The sequence below is a fragment of the Falco punctatus genome (genome assembly GCF_963210335.1).
Source record: "Falco punctatus genome assembly, chromosome: 9".
Classification (NCBI taxonomy): Eukaryota; Metazoa; Chordata; class Aves; order Falconiformes; family Falconidae; genus Falco; species Falco punctatus.
The window spans coordinates 34,729,282-34,749,802 of record NC_137589.1 but is presented as its reverse complement, the minus strand read 5'-3'; the positions used below and the strand labels follow the sequence as shown (position 1 = coordinate 34,749,802).

The following is a 20,521-nucleotide window of genomic DNA, read 5'->3' as shown; positions in this document are numbered from 1 at the left end:
AGAAAAGAAAGCAGGAGAAAAGTGGTGAAAATCAAAATCCCAGGTGTTTCAAATGTTCTGACTCTCAAAAAAACAAAAGCAACATTATTTCTGTTACATTTCACTTGAGACTCTTTTGGGAAAAAAATCAGAACACATTAGAGATATTAAAAACCTGATTTAAAAAATGTGTTCATAAAGAACTCAGTTTTTGTCAAGAAAATTGTAAAATATTCTTTGACATATCTAATGTCAGTATCTGCATTTTCTCTCATTTTTCTAGTCAGGATCAGCAACAGAACCAAACAAAACAGAACAAATGTTAAAATCTGTAATCTTTCTGACAAGCTCTAACAGCTTGAAAGTGAAACGTGGTAACCCTCCTGCTACTGAAGACCTCATTTTGGTAGGGGAGCTTAAAATTAAATTTGAGGATTGTCATCTCATGAACATGGTTCAGAGCCTCATCCCTACAGGATGACGACTATAGAAATCACACTCGGGGACCAGCTAACAAAATGTGCAAGCGACCAAGCCAATAACGGAGAAAGGATGGAGTTGAAAAAGGGAGTGGAAGACAGGGGAATATTTTGTTGCGTCTCTCTCTCCCTCTCTTTGTCTGCTTTGTCCCTTAAGGTTCAGCTACATGGGCTGTATTGTGTGAACTCGTCTTTGATATCAATGGGGACATCTACTTAAAAATTGATGTCATGATATGGCCCCAGGTATTTAAATTAACGAGATGTTAAATACTCTGTAGTTTTATCTGTAATTAGATGACATGGATGCAACTTGATCCCAAGAGTGATTTGTAATATTCTGGATTGTCCACTTAGGGCTTGGGGCCTGATCCACCATCTGCTGACATCTATATGAGACTTTCCTTTGACATTTTTGAAAGTGAGACCCCGGCTCACTCACGCACAGCTTTCATTTAGTTTCCTGTGTATCAACATCTATACGCAAATGTCTGATCTCTCCTTTCCACTATCTCAAAATATTTGGGTTTTACATCAGTCCTGATTTTGGGGGCAATTTCAATTAATTTTTAACTGCTTTTCTTCTCTGTAGTTATATTTTGCCTTTTCATTCCTGGTTAATTGTCAGGTTTTGTTCAATATTTACAAGTTTTGCATTGAACAGGATTTCTTATGCTAATCCTCTTCATCTAATATGCTCACTAGAGATGGATGAAAAAAGTTGGAAGTTTTTTAGGAAAAAAAATAAATCTGTAACATTCCAAGTCCTTTCAGGCTCAAAAGGATCCATTGTTACCTTTCTCCTGCCCAGCAGAAGCCAGTTTCAGTCTCAGTACATATCCTAATATTACCCGCCTGACAGCAGTGTTTAAATACATCCTGGTCGGTGCTGCCTGTGCCTGACAGCATCCTTGGCAGGACTTTTGAGTGCTGTGGTTCCAGGAAAACCTATGGCAGGGTCTTGTCTATGGGTCAAACAAAAGCCAGCGTGGGAGCCAGGCATGGAAACCCTCTTTCAGACTTCTTCTCTGCTTGAACTACATCTTCCTCTGGAGGAGACAGGAAGGCAGAAAGTGAGTGAGCACTGCTCTCATCACCCCACACTTAATTTCCCCACATTTGTCTCAGGCTGCTGCAATCTTTCCTTTGGCATCAAGAACAGAATTGGTGGAGCTAAGAGGCCAAGAGCTCCCTGGCTGGGTATAGAGGTCCTTCCAAGCAGATAAAAGGCATTAGGATTACAGTATTAGGAAGCTTCAAATTAGGTGAACATTATGAGTAAATAATCAAATAGCCAACAAGGAGGGAGAGAGAAACAAAAGGCAGGAGTACAAATGGCATGCTGATGCAGCCGGGGCGTTGCCAGGATTGCTCCCACTGGGAACTTCATCACACTCAGCTAAGCCCCTCTTAAACAGCCTGAGTGAAGGACCTTCTGCAGCTTCTTTGGGGAGGCTATTCCAGGGCTCACCGTTGTTTCCCAGCCAAACCCGAAAGCTCCTCAGATTGTACTTGCATCTCCCTTTGGCTCCCTATCGACCCGTTTCTCCATAGTGGGGTCCCTCAGGAAGGCTGGAGCAGACTCCTCTCCCTCCGGTGCGCAGAGCCGCTGCATGGGGAGGGGGACTGCCTTGTCACTTGCCCAGTCTATACATATTTCAGTCTTTTAATCTTTCTCCCCAAGCCAGTCCTAGCAGCCCCTTCATCGCACTCACAGCCATCCCCGACTCTTCCAATTTGCCTGTGGTAATGAGGTGCCCAGTGCCAAGCGGGGTGCTCCGGGTCCAGCCTACACATGCTCCGTGTAGGGGGGATCGCTGCCTTGCTGATACATCCCCATTTATTCTTTTCCCTTTTTTTTTCCTCTTCAGTGATCATCATTCAAAATTAAAATAACATGGAAAGGCAAAGCAACTGAAATCAAAATCTAATGCATAATTAGATACAGCATGAGACAACAAACACGTCTTTGCTATCTGCCTCTGTATTGTAAACAATGATTACTTTACATGTTCAATGTGCCATGAAAGAAGAAAGAGCCTCTTGTGATGTTTTGTGAGAGCTTTGACTACATTTGCCCACTTTTCAAACAACAAAAAAATAAACTCACACTAACAAGGTGTATGTTTTCAGTCCTAAAATATGGGGTCACCCTCTGTTAAGGGGTCCATTCAATGATGAAATGAGATCAAAATGTTTAAGGCCACTGAAAGAAAGCAAGAAGGATTTGTCTGAAGTTCTGGTATACTGGCTATTATTTCAACCAAATAAGGATGCCTGGCTTTATTCTTCATGCTCCCTTGCCCCTTTTGAAAAACTGAAAAGAGAAAGGAAATGGCTAAGTTGTACCATGTATTACCTTGATGAGTGCTTATAACTCTGATTCAGAGTTAATCATTAATCCAGGTTTTTGTGGTGATTGTTTTAGCTATGAAGTTTCCACATTAAATTTGTGTAGCACATCGCCATGGAAAAGAAAAAGCCAAATACAAAAATCAAATAAAGTGATTAGGGAGAGTGGATGTGCATGAGTGTATAGATTTATATATCCCGCTGGTTTTATTTTAATACACACGTGAATATTTGTACATCTGTGTCAAACTGCTGACCCTTAAATTGGAAGTGCTTTCTTGCTCAAAACCAGATTGCTTTGATCTATTATTTTTTAATGTATTTATTCATTTATTCTGTCCAGGCTCTGATACTTCTACTTATTCTAAGCAGTACTCTCAAACTGGGCAAAATATTGTTCTCCTAATCTCTTCTGTATTTAAAAAAATTTTTTTTGCTCATTTTGACAAAAAAATGAAAAGCCTGAAAACTTCTGTAAGGCAAAAAAATTATATCACTTCAGGGCTGAGGAAAACTGTTTATGTTTTGATCATTCTAAGACATTTCATTTTAGTACTGGGATTGTTATTTTTGTATGCTAATTAACGTACATTTCAAACAATCTTGTTTTGAACTAAAAATCTGGATTTTTTTTTGTTTTGAAACTTATGTTCCAACAATTAAAAACCTATTTAATTAAAAATGCAAAAACATAAACATTTTCCATAGAAAGCCTTGATGTCAAGTAATCAGCACTTTTTGACAAAAGGCTTGTTTGGGTTTGTTGGGGTTTTTTTAGAATAAGCGATGACTATCTCTAGCAATAAAAATGTGTTGTGGAAAAGGGGTGATCTTTAACTATTCCTGATGTAGCATAACTGAATCTAGTACAATTTCATATACCATGACTCACACACTAAAACAGAATAAGATTTTATGTGAGATGTAAGATAAATGCTAGAGTATTACAGTCTGACCCTTGGAGAGCAATAAAAGATACACTTAAAGAATCCACTTTATATAAATGTATGGGTGTGAGTGTATGCATGTGTGTCCGTCCCTGTGCACCCCATATATATATATCTTATCTCTCTGTTCATCTATCCATCCATCCGTCCCCTATACATGGTCTTTACTCCAGCACAAGTAACTCCACTTCTTTTTGGAGGGATCTGCTCATTATATTTGTTTAAGGGAATAATGATCTGTTGTTGCCTTGTTTGCACTCCATCCATGCACACAGCTATTAATTTATTAATTAATCCTCCTAAAAAGTCACACCTCTTCTTTCTAGATTGGTTGTCCTCATTTTCTATTATTTAACATCAGTCCCACTAAACCATCACATCTTGTTTTACTGACTCAGATCCTGAATCAAACATCTATTTCTTAGGGGTTTTCCAGCAAGTATATTTCATCTGTGCACTAAACTCTTGTGGTTAAATTTAGGTCTTGAATGATTATTATTCAGAAACAGCAAACTATTCAGCTTGAAACAAGAGCATGACTTTTTTTTAGGTTTATTAAAATTGCATTAAGGGGTTTGGGTTTTTTCTAAACCCAGTACTTAGAATGGCTGAAATTATAATGTGTTTATATAAACTGTATTTCTGCAACCATTGAACAGGGTAATAAATAATTTATTCAGTATTTCTTTAAATACTATTTGTTTTGGTTTAAACCCAAGGTTAGACATATATATTTTAAAGCATTGCCTTCCTCTGCCTTTTTATATATAGAATCATAGAATCGTAGAATGGTTTGGGTTGGAAGGGACCTTAAAACTCATCTAGTTCCAACCGCTCTGCCATGGGCAGGGACATCTTCCACTAGACTAGCTTATTATGGTAAAGACAGACAAAAAATCTTGACTTTTCATCTCTGGTAGTTCATATGTTGTGACCAGTTTGGTGGGTAGAAAACAAATGTTCTGAAGATTTTTAGTAAGGAATTAAAAACTGTTAGCTTAGTTGATTATTATACTTATTTTGAGCATCTCCTTCCCCCCAATAAAATGAATGGATTCAAATAAGCACAGCAATGGGTTGGGTGGAACAATACTCACTGTATACACCCAGAGAAGTTGTGATAGTTTGTGTTCATTTATTTCTGTTAATTGTGAGGAGAAGCTGCTCACATGGGACAAGGCAGAGCAGCAGGAGACAGTGGGATGGGAGCCAGGTTTAGGTGACACTCTCTCCCTGACAAATAGTCGCTGCTATTGGCACGGCTGTCCCCATCGTCTCTGGTGCTCCCCCCGGCAGGGGCAGCACTACCTGGCTGTGCAGGCAGTGGGCACGTTCACTGCAAAAACATTTTCTGCAAGGATATTACAAGTTCTTAAAAAAACAGATTTTTCTCAGAGACTGATCCTGCCAAGGTGCTCCTGGAGTGTGGACTGTCTTTCTCCTCCCTGCACACACGTGTGGTGCACACACGCACGCACATACACACACACACACGCACAAGCCACGCCTGCCCTAACCCCTCAGCAGTCCCCATATTCTTTCAACTGCTTCTGCTATCCTCTGCCCCCATCTGAATAGCACAGTTGATTAACAGGAATTGATGGATCAAGGCAAAATGCCCAGCAGCTATAATTTTCCCATCCCACCCCAGGCAAAATTTTTCCTATGTGAATGAAGCTGGAAAAAAGGAGAAAAAAAAAAAATGACAACAGCCCCCAAAGATAACTCGAAGAAGCTTAGCACATCCATTTGATTAAACTGCACAGACACCACCAGCTCCAGGGTTTTCCTAGATCTGAATCCCCTAGTGCTTCCCATCAGATTTAAAGCCCCCATCCCTCAACACCTCTTTGCACTGAATGCAACGGTGGTGTGAAAAAAAAAAAAAAACCACAACAAAGCCGTCCCTTGAAACACTTTCTAACCCCTCTTGCTTTCTTCTGCCTCCACCAGTGCTGAGAAGATGTGGTACCAAGAGGTTCGGTTTGGCCCCAGACAGGGGAGACAAGTCTCTGGGGTGGGCAGGCGACCACAGCTGCCCGCAGCTCTCCCGCAGCCCCACTCCTGCTCCTGCTCCTGCTCCCGCCGTGCTGGACGGCGCTTTCCTGCTGCTTTCACATGTCACAAACAATTGCTCTCATCGCTCATCATATTGAACTTGTCAGGGCTCTCTGACGCCGATAATTTGTGTGAGTTGATCATACTTCGGTAAATCAACAGGTCGCGACCCCTGACCCATCAGCCCCGTGGCTGGCTGAGAGCCACCTACAAATCTTATGACGGGGACAACAGAGAAGCTGTGAACTGCTCAAGTGCTCATGTCGATCAGCTGCCACCGGAGAAGCCATTCCCCTCTGCCCTCCGCTGCTGGAGATGTGCTTTACTGTGAGCACAACCCTGTCTGTCAGTCCATCTTAATTTCTTCACATCTGTTTGGGTACATATGTGTGTGTGTGCACGTGAGGTGGGTGGTTTTTTTTTTAATTTTTATTTTCACTGCAGTCACTCAGAACAGACTTTAGCCTCCTCCATATGTTTTAAATAAGGATCCCGGCATGGGAGATAAAAGGAGCACTGCTCACAGTTCTCCTCCAGCACCAATGAATCGCACTCACCCTAGATGCATGCAATGGTTAAGCTTCCATGGCAGCTTTATGGGCTTCTTTTATAAAACTTTATTGACTCACATATTCTCAAGTGGTGGCTCTGACTCTCTATTTTCATTTAGGTACAGTATGTACGTTCAAGATGCCTTTGGTCCTCTGCTCCCCTATATTTTTTAACATAGGATTCCTGACCAATGCCTTCAAGTACAGACCATGCAAGGGAGGGTAACGCAGGCATCTTTTATTACCCATGGTCTTCAATAACTCAGCAGCTAAACAAGCCAGAGGAGAAGAAGTGAGACCTATGAACTTGAGCACGAAGGATACTGCAAGCATCAGCTGGAGGGAAGTCAGGAACGAAGTGGGTTCAACTTGGAAACTGCAAAGTTGTTGAAAGTCGCATGCCCTGCAGAAAAGACTCATCCAAATTCTACAGAATTCTGTAGCAACCGGGAGTTGCAGGCACAGCAGGCTTAAAAACTATCACTTCTTATAGGAAAAGGCAGAGAGTTTCTTTTTTAAGCAGATAGCACAAACATTGTCTTTGTCTGATTCTTCTCAAACATATGCACCCAGAGCTAACTCCTCCGCTTTCATGAGCGGTGCGGGTATGGTAGGATGAGGATGGATGGTGTGAATTTGTAATTCCGATTAAAAAGGCAACAGCTGGCTCTCCCTGCTTTGATAGCCAGGTGTTCATCTGATGCCACATGTTCATTTCTGTGCCTTTTATAGATATGCTGAACAAATGAAAGTGCTCATATTCCCCTCTCCCGCACTTGAATTGCAATGCAGTGATGTGCAAAATAAATAGTATAAACATAGCTGCATAGGGAGCAATCAGAAAGCCCAGCTTATTAGTCATGCAAATAGAAGAATTAAGAGGTTTCCACAACCTTACATATTTTTCACAGAACTTTGCTGTTCTTCCTGCATTTGAGTTCTCCTGCTCTACTGCTGGCTACTCCTTTGCTGTGGACCAGGCAGAGCCCTGGCATGTGATACACTCCAGCCTTGGGCCTGGACTCCAGCTTCACTGATCTTCCAAAATAAGCAGAGGTGGCAATGGCAAACTCCAAATTTCCCTCAGCCAGCACCAGAGCTGCTGCAGGCACAGAGGCTGCTGAGAAATGGTTCCCCACCTGAAAATGCCCATTTTCCTTTGCTACATTGCCCGTCTTTGGTTTGCCTTTCTCTTTAGAACAAGCTTTGGACTAACCAGAAGGATTGGTTTAATTGATTTTATAATAGTGCCTAGAGATCTCTACGTGCCCTAAGGATTTGAAGTGTGAACCACGCTAGAGAGCAGCTTGCTGCTGCCCCAGGGGTATAAAGCTTTCTCCCTCATATCAGAAAGAGAAGCAGAGCAAGAATGCAGAAGAGCAGAAGACAAACCAATGGTGAAATACATCTGCCCTGCTCTGCAGTGGGTGTGATCTAGCTGTGCTCATGCACATGAGCCACTTCACTCCAGCAAGTCCTACTGATCAGTGCACAGGAGTGAATGTGAGCAGTCCTCCTCTGCAGTCCTTTGGGTGCATGTGGCTGTGAAGAAGACCTTCCAGCCAGTGCTTTCCTTGTTACAGCCATGGCAGAAATCCATTTCAGGATATGCCATACAATTCCTGTATCACTGCTACACAGTTGGGTCTCCACCATTTCAAGCACATACAGCAACCTGTAGGCTTCTTGCTGTCCCAAGCATTGCCCATAATCTACAAATGCAAATTGCTGTGTTCTCCCCACCCACCCCATAATACCTCGATCTGTGACTGCCTTGCCATTGCTTGTGAGCCTATACAAAACTGGCATCCTCCAGGATAGGGCTTGGGATGATGCCTATGGCCACTGCATCCCAACACGTGAACATCTATTGCCTGAACAGGAGTACCCATCTTTACCAGGTAATGGCCATAGCAGGTCCAGCAGGATCCATCTAAGCCCAGCCCCCAAAACCAGAGACTGGTCACAGGGAGAGATGCATTAGTGACATCCTACAGTGACAGCAAGGCTCATCTCCTCTGCCCTGGGCAAATGGAAAGTATTTCAGAGAGCAGAAGGCACTGGGCTGATGAAATGCACGCTTAACATGTAACATTGAAATTACTGTGAAAGGAAAAGTCTGACCTGCAGTCATCCATGCAAAGATTATTTTACATGCAAAACAGCAGCTGAATATAATTGTTGTTCAGCTTGCTAAAAACCAAACAGGGGCAGGAGAAATGCAGAGGAATCCTGCATGTTAACTGGCACAGCAGCTGGAAAAACATACAGAGCACAGACCCTCTCCGCCCAGGCAGAAATGAAGCGTAATTGGCCTTGCTGCACTATAACAGATGCTAAAAGACTGTTCACAGAATAAATATATGTGTGTGTGTATGTATAGGTGTACACTTATATACAGAAAACTGTGTTTATAACCCAAAGTTCTTTCTGCCCTGTGAAAACTTCAAGTTTTTGATCAAAATCATGGTTTAAGGCTATAAACAGTTGTATTAAACAAACCACATTTTTAAAAACTGAAGTAACTAAAACATTACATATTTGAGTTTCGCTTTCAGCACATCTTTGCTAATGTAAAGTTTAGGTTGAAACTTAAAAAATAATATTTTTTGAAAATTGTTTGGCAAAGGGACTTCTTTACCAATATTTTTCCACTTTTTTTTCTTTCCCCAGTACATTTTCATTGTTAGTTATTGCTAATGCAAAGTGGTTAAGCAATTAGAGAAATGCGAATGTGTAAAGACTATTTGATAGTCAAAAAGGACTGAGTTAACAACAAAGCAACCCCAACTTCATCCAGTGGAGGAAACTGTATTTCTGTCAAGCCAAATAATAAAACCACAACAAAATAAGATTCACATAGAAGACATACCAGATCTGAAAGAAAAAAAAAATATTCCAGTGCTAGTAATATTTAATGGAAAGAAGAAACCAAGAAAGATAAAAGAAGCTTAGGAGTGATAATAGGCAGAAAGCTAAGAATGGTTGCCACAGAACATGGCACTGAATAAAAAATTGGCAAATAGACATTGGGAACATAAATGGAAATAAATCATATCACTGGGAGGAAGTTCTTACCCATGACTAGCCTGACTGCAATCAAATTACACATTCATTTTAGAGTGTCATGTTGGCAGGGAGAGGCTGCAAACCTAGTGGAAATCAGATGAAAAGCAGTGACAATAGCAACTTCATCTTTCCATACTGTGGAAACCTGTTTTATAAATGAAATGTAAGGGATTACCATTTGTGTTTCACTTGGCTAAAAAGGAGATGGATTACAGATAATGAAGGATACTCTCCTTTTGCTACCTCCACCAACATTCACATCGATTTGAGCAGAGCTTGCTGGGGTAGGCAGGAAAAGAGACTGGAATTAAGATACTTGCTTCTGTCTTGTTGAGAGCAGACTCTTGTGGAGTCATAGGAAATGACAAAAAGGAAATTTTAAGCAGATTTCAGCCTGACTCCTTAAAAACTTAACCGGACCAGAACCAGCAAATCTACTCCAGGCCACATGTGGGGCTCTCAGGAAGCTGGGGGAGATGTTTGCAGCATGCAGAACTAGTTGGAGTTCTTCAAATGGAAACCTCTCAGGTGGTTGTTTCTTGGTTTGTTTCGTTGTTGGGTTGGTTTTTTTTTCAGAAAGGGAACTTTTTTTTCCTTTTTGATTCTTTTCTCCCTGTTTTAGTAGCTTCACACCTCTGTACATTCTTGGTACGCTCTTTTTCCAGCTGGCAATTGTATCTGGCCATAATTTGAGGACTTTGGGCTTCTGCCTGACTTCTGGGAACCCTCAGACCTACCTGGAGCAGTGGCTTCTGAGGAAGGTGTGATACACTAAACTCATATTTTGCAGCAGGAGTACTGTCTCTCATAGTAGGTATGCCCAGAACCAAGAGGTGGACGGAGGTCTAGTGTGATATGGAGCCAGCCACATATCTGCTCTGGGTTCAACTATGAGTTGTTAGCACAACTGATAATACCCTTTGAGGTGAAATGTTTATGCCACACTACGTAACCCAAAGTAATGTATATCATTTGACAGGTCCCTGAAACTGTAATTTAAAAAAACTTTAAATGAAATGCCATTATCTGTGTTTTAATAAGGCTGTTTCTAGAGCAATGGTGAGTTTTTATTTGTCTCTGCTTGATGCTGCCCTTTTGGGGCAGCTTGCACAGGCAGCAATTTCTTTTCAGCCTGACGAGCCACTTCCCTTGCCTCAGCATGGTGGCTTCCTAGCACTGCTGGTGGCTACCTCAGCTTGCTGGTGGCTGGTCCCGGGGCAGGTGAAGCTGCTCACTGTGCACCTAGCAGGGCTGGTGAAACATGACACTGGAAGAGCTGAAGTGAGGTGGCTTTCATGTGTTCCGGTTACAGTCTCCAGTGCCCATTCAATGGAAGGGATGAAGAAATACGTAAACCCCAGTCACTTGCCTCAAATAAAGACCATTATTTTCTGCCAGTCACTACATATTACTCAGAGAGGTAGAGCAGTGCTGTAGTTATGCAGCCTGCCAGGTTTATGGAATAAGTTAGCTTCCCCACATAGATTTCCCTGTAACAAAATACTATAATGTAAGACCTTAGCTATAATGATAGCGGGGACCACCATAGGTGCCAGCATCAATTGAGCATTTCCCATTGCATAGTGCCCAGTGGAGAGATACCAGGGCTGTCCCAGATGTTTCACCCTTGCATCTTCCCTGCCTTATCAACCTGACAGTCTCTTCTTGCTACCTTGCTTAAGGATTTGCAAAGTCAATGCCAAAATGACCTTCCCATGGCAAACCAAAAGCAAGAGCCATGGAGAACCTGGGAGGATGGACTCTTAGTGTCCCACCTTGACCATTAGACAGCACAGTGCCCTGATAAGAGCAAAACGAAATTATGCTGCCCTTAAACTCAGACAGTAAAGTCTGTCACAGGCAGCATTCAGTGGCTTTTACAAAGATATAGTTAAATTTTTTGCTTGTTTGCTAAATCAAATATACATAATTTTGAAGCAACTTGGAAAGAACAAGGGAAATACTCTTTTTATTAGCTCCTGCTAGCCTGGAGAAAAACAAACACTTTTCTTTAAAAAGACAAATTATTTTTAGAAGTTGGAAATCCAATTACAAGTAGAATGGTGCCAGGCGGTACTTCAGTATGAATGAACTATGAATCCTAGTGCTGATTTTGTACTACATGAGAGGAAAAACTGAGAAATTGGAAGAAATGTAGTCTTTGTTCTTGAGTTATACAATTAAGCAAGCACAAGATATGTTTAAAAGTGTTTCTTCTTTCAGTAGCAATTCCGCAGAGTGACTTGATATAACATTGTTTCATAGTTTCTATAGTCTGGGTTGCAAATCCCTAGTTAGGGTATACTTTCTGTCTTCTCACCTCCTTGTCTCCTTTGCTGCTTTTAGGAAAGCAGGAGGTTTCTGTGGTTTATTTTTTCATAAGATGTTACATACTGTTCTTCGCACTCCACAGTGACTTCTTGGACATCAGCCTGGGTCGGGATGAGCAAGAGAATAGCTCCAGAACTGTGCAGCTGAGATCAATGGAGAACCACTTTCAAAAGCAAGGTGGCTGGACTAGGTCATCTCAGTCTCCATCCACCTCCTACTTCTCCCTGACTGGTTGGAAAATAACATGGATTTCATCTCACTGTCTTCCTGTCTTCACTCCTCCTTCAAACAAAAACAGCAGCTCTTCCTGACAGCTGATGAAACAAAACCTGCCTCATCCCAAGTGAGATGTTTCCCCCCCTTGAAATTTCTCCCTTTATTGAACAGCTGACCTGGGAGGGGTTTTGATGTTCTCCAGGTGGGCTGAGTAAACCAATTAGCAGTGGTGGGAGGAAGGACAGGCTTTATGTGGCTACAGGTCAGGACTGGAATTTGAGGATGAGGTTCAGTTTTCAGCTCTGCAGCAGAAAACTTCACTCACCTTGGCAAGGGGTATTTATAGCCTCTTCACTTAACATCTGTAAAAGAAGAGTATAGCACTCCCCTTCTACTCCTGCTTCTTCTTTTAGTGGAGCAGAGACCATCTCTTGCTGTGCTTACTGTCTCCGGTGCTATAAACTGGTCCATTTTGGCTTGAGAGCTGTAAATGCTAAAATTTAGCAGATGCTTACTCACAATGAAGTGAATCAGATGCCCAAACACTCTGATGTGCCTGTGGTCAGATTCTAGTCCCTGGGAAAGCTCTTCTGCACCGATTGTTACCTGTTGTCTTTCCAATGTCACAGTGTGATGAGGTGGCTCTGTGGTCTAGCAAGAAATTATAATAATTCTTACTCTTTTTCCTAATTCTCCTATTGCCTAACTATGCACCCTGAGCAGGTGATTTTCCTAAGCTTATCCATCTATTGTAGGAATATAAGAAGCCTATAGTCATTCTCTGCTAATTATTCTTATAATGAAAAGTGGCCCAAGTGGCAAAGTGAACTAAGACAGAAGAGCACAAAGTCCCAAGTCTTCCAGAAAAATCAGGCTATCTAATGCTGCATGTGATATTCTGAACGTACTAGATACATTTTCACTGCCACTCTGAAGAACTTCTAAAAATATAGCCTGACAATAAAATTAGAGGCTAAGAAAGGAGAGAATTCTTCACTCCTAGGGAGATGAAGAATGTTTGCCTTGGATTCGTAACCCCTCTGATGTTTCACTAGCAGGTTTAATATGATTAGCAAATACAACTCTGGACCCTAATATTATTAACCTTTGGCTGTTTTCAAGGAAATAGTCTTTTCTTGACACTTTCTGTGAGTCTTTCATAAATGATGTCACCTTTATGAATCATTAGTTTCCCCACATGTAAAATGAGATGAATCAAAGAATCAGGAAGCAAAATCTTTACATACTGAATGGCACATGGTGCCTAAGTCCTGTCAATGATCCTTTCTGCATTTGCAAGGAACCTCTCATGAAGTATTTATACTAATGATAACACAAGTCAAACAATGGGAAAGGTGGTCCTTCTTGCTGTAGGGACTATTCCTGGGAAGCAATGTAACTCAAAAGCTTTACAGACTGAATTAGGTGTAATCCTTACGGGATCACTAGCAGCTCATAAATAACTTTTAATGAGATTTCCAGCAAGTAAAATTGCACATGGGAGGGGAAAAACAGAGAAAGCAAGGGGAAGGGGAGGGGGGGGGGGGAAATGCAAGAGAGAATCTCAATAAAAAATTAAAATGTTCATGCTATCCCCCTGTTGTTTCATATGTGTACACAAAAAGAAAGCAGAGATGGTTTCAGTAAGGCATCATTAGTACCCAAAATATTTAATTAACCAATACAAAAAAGGAAAGACTTGCTAAAGGTCACTGCAAATACAGTGACACTGGCCACTAATCTATGGAAACTTATAGAGCTAAATCTAAAGCATGTTCCAGAGTTAAGCAGGGAAATAAATCAAGGTTTGCAAATGTCATTTAAGTTTTCACCTGTCCCAAGATTCAAAATTATTGGCTTCACAATGAAAAGCATATGTTGCGCCCCTTGCCTAGGGAATAGTAATGAAGTGAGGCAGACACTCTCCAGTTCTACACTACCATCTCTCCCCTCTTTATTTCCCATCGAGTAAAAATAATTACTGTATACTTGAGGGAGCATTTCTCTCAGTCTGCCGATAACTGCTGCCATGTTGGCTCTTCATGAGCTGCTCTTCTTCCTTGTGGGACTATGATTTGATTTATGAGAAAATAGTTGGCAAATTGCGATGTCCATCTTGATGGATGACATCATTTGGGCCATTTTGCTGATCATGTATGACTAACTTTTTTTTTTTTTAGTGCTGTTGCAATTGATCAAGTGCTGCAGCACAGCTGAGTTAAGGAAAGGAGCAGAGTGAGGGGGGGCTGGTGGCGGTGGAGTGAGGGGAGGAAAGAGGTGACAATTGCCTGTGCTCTGTAGGAACTGGAATGGCATTCACAGAGCAGAATCCCCTCTTTTTTTTTGGTTCAGCTGTAACCTAATTGAAGAGGAATATAAATTTTATAGACTGAAAATAATGCAATGTATATACAACAACGGGATTAAATGTAAATGCCCCAGCCCACCACATTAAAATTAAAGGAAAAAAAAAAAAGAAAGAAGAAAAAGAATAAACCCTGAGTATTGTGTTTTATGCTGAACCCTCTATGTCTAATCCCTTTGGCACTTGAGTTATATTACCACTCATTACAGTTAACTGCTACCGTATATTATATAGGAAGGGAGGTAGATGTATGTCCTCTAGGCCAGATTTGACATCCACAGAGTTATGTGATTTACAAATGCCTGCTTCAAATTTAAAGAGATCTTAATCACGCTAGGTCCCTGCTTTTTAAGTTGAGGTCTCTGCCATCCTTGGACTATTAAGTGGTCCCTGAAAGGTGACCAGGAAACCAAATCCACTCCCAGTGAATGGATCAGACAGCAGTCCTCAACACTGGGAGGATCTGCAGGTTGGTCAGGAAGGGCTGGTGGCTGTGGCTATCTCAGACAGGCCCCAGCCAGGCACCTCTGCAGGGAATCTTGCAGAGCCGAGCATGCCCTTATGAACTGTGGGTAGATCAGTACAAACCTGGGTGGTGCATGGAGGTGGACACCCAGGCCTGACCACCAATGGATCTGGGTGGGAAACCGAAATAGATACTTGTAGCACATTTGGAAAGGATAGGTCTGATTTAATGCCTTTCTAGAGGTTCTCAGTAGACTTTGATTTGTTTTTCAATCACCCCAGCTGCGTGTATGTGGTGAAATCAGTCTATCTACATCCTCCAAAGTTGTCTAACCTCCTCTGCTACCTAAGAGGATGTTACTGAGATAACCAGTCTCCTACAATGGTAAGAGCCACTGCAGGATGACAAGAGATGACTGGCATTAGTTGAAAGAAGAAACTTTTCACCATGAGGACAATCAAATGGTGGAACGCCCAGAGAGGCTGAGCTGTCCCCATCCTTGGAAGCTATCTGAACAGATAAATCCCTGAGCAACCTACTCCAACCTCATCACTGAACCTTCTTTGAGCAGGAGGTCGGACTAGAGACATCCTGAGGCCATTTCCAACCTCAGCTATCCTGTGATCCTACATGGTTGCTTTACAGAGAAGGGACTGTTTGAAGACACTCTGCACAGCCAGAAAAACAGGGAGTCATGCAGCCAGTCCCACAGTTGCCCCAAGCCAGTCTCCACCTGATCCAAGCTAACCGCTCCTCAGAGATAAATGTGCTTAAATCTATCTGCAAGATACTGGTAGCAAGGTGCTGACATTTTGGCCACATATGTTTCAGACCTCTTCAACCAGTCAAGCATTTAAGGACAGTGCAGGCAGCAGTGCTCAAGCCAGAGCCTGAAGCTGGGTGGTGTTCCATGCTCTGCCGAGCACACTGGAGGCCAGGCAACCTCAGGGAGGGTCTTGCCTGCGGCGAGAAGGGATGAGGCCTCAAACTCAGCTTCTTGAGGACTAATACAGCCAGAGAGGCAATGCATGAAGCAGCTCTGAAATGTCCCTCTGTGCCAGATGAAGACTTTGCACCTAAATTATAGCTACTTGAAGCCAGCTATGGTCCTCAAAACATGCATCAGTCAGACAAAGAGACTGGTCTTTCAGCAACAGAGGGTATCGATGGTGCTAATGATCAGAAAAAACCCAAAGAAATTATCTGATAAATTTTTCAAGAACTTCCTTTCCTGTAAAGTTACACCTCAGACCAATACATTCGTTAGATGGACTGTACTAACATTGCCTCCATACAATATATATATTTTTCTTTTAAATCAGTTTAGCTAACTGCTGCCTTAGATTTAAAAGCCCTCTCTTGCCTATCCTGAAGGCATATTTGTAGATTGGATTTTCCAGTATTGTACCTTCCAAGGGAATTTCTTAAAATGATGAACAAGCTATGAAAATCTAGTGTCCTAGATGTTTTGCTCTTCCAGAGGCTGCTCTGGATTTTGGGTTGACTGTAGGGCAAACATTTATCTGTAGACTTCAATAGACAGTTGATAAAACTGTCTTCATCATGTCTAGGTGTCCTTCTGAGGATGTACCTATAGAACATATCCATTATTCAATATTTCCAGCAGATTTGGCTTGCCAAAAGGAGCTGGAAAAAATCTGTTTTATAACTGGGGAATAAAAAATATGTTCAGGAGAATCAAAAATGAGTATGTTACTATGTCTCAGTACTTCTGTTCTCAATATATCAATAATGTGGGTTTTTTTCCCCCTCTAAACGATATTTTGTTTCTCTTTTGGCTAAGTCTCCCAATTCTTTTATGGACATACTTGGTAGGGGGGTTTGTTTTGGCTTTTTTGTGTTTTGTTGTTTTTTGTTGGTTTTTTTTTTTTTTTTTTAAACCTGGTTTTCATATTTTGGTGCAAGGGGCAATACATAAAAATTTACAAGGTTTAAGTTTTCTTTACATTTCCTAAATGCACACATCTGCTTTTCTCATTAACTAACTGCTGCTCACTGATGGACTCTCTGCACTTTTAATTCATGGTAAAACACTTTCTGCACATTTCAATGTTTCATTGTTTTATTGAATGGTCACAGCCTTTTACCAAGGCTGATTTTTATCTGTTGCTGCACTTCTTCAGCCAGCTTTATCATGTTGAAATTATAATTTTCAAAGGAATTTCCTTTCTCCCCCTTCTCTCTCCTAGCTGTAATCTAAAGTGCATAACTTTATTGCTGTCTGAATCCTGCCAAAAGCACACTTTTATGGTACCAGTTATCCAGCATGTCCTGTAGAAGTGTGGGACATAGAGAGAACAGAGTGTTTCATATAAACTGCTTTCCCATTAACTACAACAATAATCATCTTGAAATATAGTGTTTCATCTGAAGATCTCTCTCCCACTCAAAAAGCTTCCAAGTTGGTAAATTAAAGCTGAGAATCTCCTGGCTTGGTAGGAATGAGCAGATTGGCTCAGGCTAGCCCTCAGGTCACCCTGACACGTTTATGAAAAAATATGGGAAAAGGGTTGGAAGGGATGCGCTTTCACTGCCGCCATTGCTCTGACGTTGAAAGTTTCCAATCATTTCCTAGAAGATCATGCCAGCCCCATGGCACTGGGCTTGGATACAGCTTCCAGAGAGAGTCAGTGGCCCAGGACCAGAAATAACATCGTACAGAAAAAGGAGGATGAAGCACATACTTAGTAAGTCAGTTAGCTGCATGGGTTCTGGAGCCCATGGGCCACCTGAGGCCACTAGCCTGTGACTACCAAGGGACCAGCCTGGAGATGGGAAATGCTGAAGCCCTGACACTGCCACTCTTTCCTGGTTCTGCATCTGTGAAACACTGGGGACTTCTCCATGGCTTGTCTAATTGCCGCTGGACATCTTCCTGTTTGCACCCCAAGTGAAGGATGGAAGTGTTTGGTCAGCATGGTGGGGCTCAGACATCCTGCTTGCTGAGGGAGGAACATTCTTGACATGAAAAATCCATCTTGAAAAACTAAGGCCATGGAGGAAGAGCAGGGCTTCCTCTCTAACTTATGGACTACTCCCTACTGTCCATCAGCCACCTCAGCTGGTAGGATGTGCTCTGCAGATTTCCAGGCATGCTGAGTCCCTGCCAGAAGTGCCTCCTGATGCAGCCTGCCCCAGCTGTCGGGAGCACAGGTCACCCGTCCTGAGCACAGCCCAGAAATCATTCGTCCATTCCCCCTACTCCTTACCCTCTGGGAGACACTGCAAAGGAGCCCTCCTACCTGCTTGGTCCTGAGGGCTGATTTCTTTCCCAAAAGCTCAGCCTGGAAGTCAGACTGCCTGGACTGGAGCCAGACATCTGGCAAGTCTAAGAGCAGAGTCTTTGCCCCAGGGTGAATGTCAACTTTTGTGGATTTTTCTTCTTTAAACATGGGGTAGGAGCTCTCCATGTAAATACCTCAGAAAGAAAAATACAAGTCAAAAGATTCTATGCAGAGAAGGGAATCCCAGCCTGCGACGTGAAGGACAGCAGGATTTACCAAAGCGCCTGAGCAAATAGGTTGGTTTTCAGAAGTGCTCTGCCTCTAGGCAGTCCCCATTCAACCTATGTAGGTTTTTTCGTTCCTTTACATCAGCAGTAATTTGTCTCCAGGTTTCACGTCTTTCTTTAAAACGTCGTATTAATTTCTCAAACCCACTGATGGTGCTGGAGCAGAGCATCAGAAATGTACAGATAACCAGTTTCCTTGTAGGCATGGCTAGACCTACTCCCAGGCTCGCTAGGGCCATAGTAGCACTTAGTTTTCTCATTGTTGTTGTGTGTCCTGTTACCTACTATTTTTATCAGAGCCTGTTGCTTGCACCATTAGAATACTTTCTGAGGGCCAGTGTTTTCAAAGGAGCACTTAAGGCTCAGGCAGTCCTTGACCTGGGCAGGATTCTTCCTCAGAGACAGATCCTGTCATGCTTATGCTTCTTAAATGCCAATACAGTCACGCCATAATGGCATTTTATTCCTGGGTATGACTTTTCTCCAACAGATCCCCAAGCCTTGTACAAATACAAGCAGAGCACAAACATCCTCATGGAACATGCATGTGAGCGAGGGCAAGAATCAATAAGGAGAAATCATTTCTATGCCAATACATGGCCCAGGAAGAAGGGTACCCAGGGATGCTCTGGCTGCCTGGTTCCCAGCCCACCCTCCTGCTTCTGTGCACTCTTTGTTCCTTCCAGCGACGGTCTACACTGCTGCCTCTTCGCCAGCACCTGGGCTCCCACGATGCAGGAGTATGCAAGATCACAGCGCTGCTCTTAGGAGGCAGTGGATATGGCGTCTGATTTTCCATAGAGAAAATTCAAAGCGGAGGGAGAGGAGGAGGGATAAAATGACCCTGTGGTTCTCATATTGTCGTGGTTATTTATTTTGTTTAGAGAGCACACATCACAATGCATCTGGTTAAAAAAGAAACTTCCTTAATTATGTATAGGGCTTTGACTCCCAAAAGATACGTTATGTAAAAAAGAAAAAAGAAATAAAAAAAAAAATTACTGTTTGTTGGATGCTCGATACATTCAATTGCAAAAGAATGGTTCCTCTCCAAGCCATCATTACCTATGTCTATGCATTTTTATTCGAGTTTCATCTTATTGTGGAAGCCTTCTGCTTTGATTCTCAGCCTCTGTACCTTTCCCTCTCAGACTACAGTTTTTAGGGGGCTGCAGTGCAGTGAAAATCAAGTGCTACACAGAAAATGCCTGATTTCCCCAGGAATTTTTATGTGGGATCAATCTATGATTCCAAAGAAAGCAGAATAAATCAAACCAACTAACACTCGCACTAAGCATATTGATGAGGGCACGGATCAAGCAGGACAGACACCTGGTTATGTAAATGATAGCCTGGAGAACACAGCTTTGTTAAAACAACTCAGGACGGCTCCCAGGGGCAGACCTTAAGTCAGAGTAACCCAGGATTTCCTCTTTGAATAAAGGTACATCAGTGTAAATGAGAGCAGATCCATGTACTACAAAACCAGCATGTTTTCCCCATTGGTAGGAGAAGAGACAGCATAAGCAACAGGGAGCCTTCAAGTTTCTCCTGGTTTTAGGTGAATTTTTCATTACCGTCAGTAAGGCCCACAGCGGGCATCCCAGCTGAAGCTGCAGTACTGAGGACACTGGTGGACTGGATCATCTCGGCAAGAGGCAGCTGTGGCCACGTGTTGTCTCCAAGCCCCCCAAAAGCTATGAGCATGGCATACCTCATGGGGAGCCCCCGTTCCCCCGTGGCTGGGACAGCCCCAAATGCTCTGCAAACCCAACACTTCATGTGGTGGAAAGGCAGAAGCAGAACAGCACATCCACTAGCCAAGAAAACCTGCTGGCAATCAAACCCTTTCTGGGAGGCCAGGGGCAGTCCTGCCTTCAGCCACCTGCTCCCCTGAGTACAACCTGCCTGAGCATGTATTCCCCACCTGGCAGCATGCTGGATTTGGCTTTCCAGCGAAACACAGCACCATGGGGTCTGTGGTGCCTTTTTAGCTTTCAAACTAAAACTTTTTAGGAATATGGACCAGATCACATACAAAGAACTGGAGCCACAGATCCAACTTTATTGGCCAATGGCTTTATAATCCATTAAGTTAAATCCTCTTGGTGCAACAGCAAATACCATTTTTCCTGGCTGCTTTTGCAAAACGATCCAGAAATATTATTCCTTCCGA

At 42.5% G+C, this 20,521-nt stretch overlaps 1 long non-coding RNA gene across 1 annotated transcript in view; it reads right to left on the bottom strand.

Moving 5' to 3' along the window:
- Positions 1-20,521, bottom strand: part of LOC308070049 — a 33,848-nt gene extending 13,327 nt beyond the window's left edge. The window contains exon 1 of the long non-coding RNA XR_013930600.1: positions 1-20,521. This exon is cut by the window's left edge and continues 12,352 nt beyond it. This is a non-coding gene — a long non-coding RNA (uncharacterized lncRNA).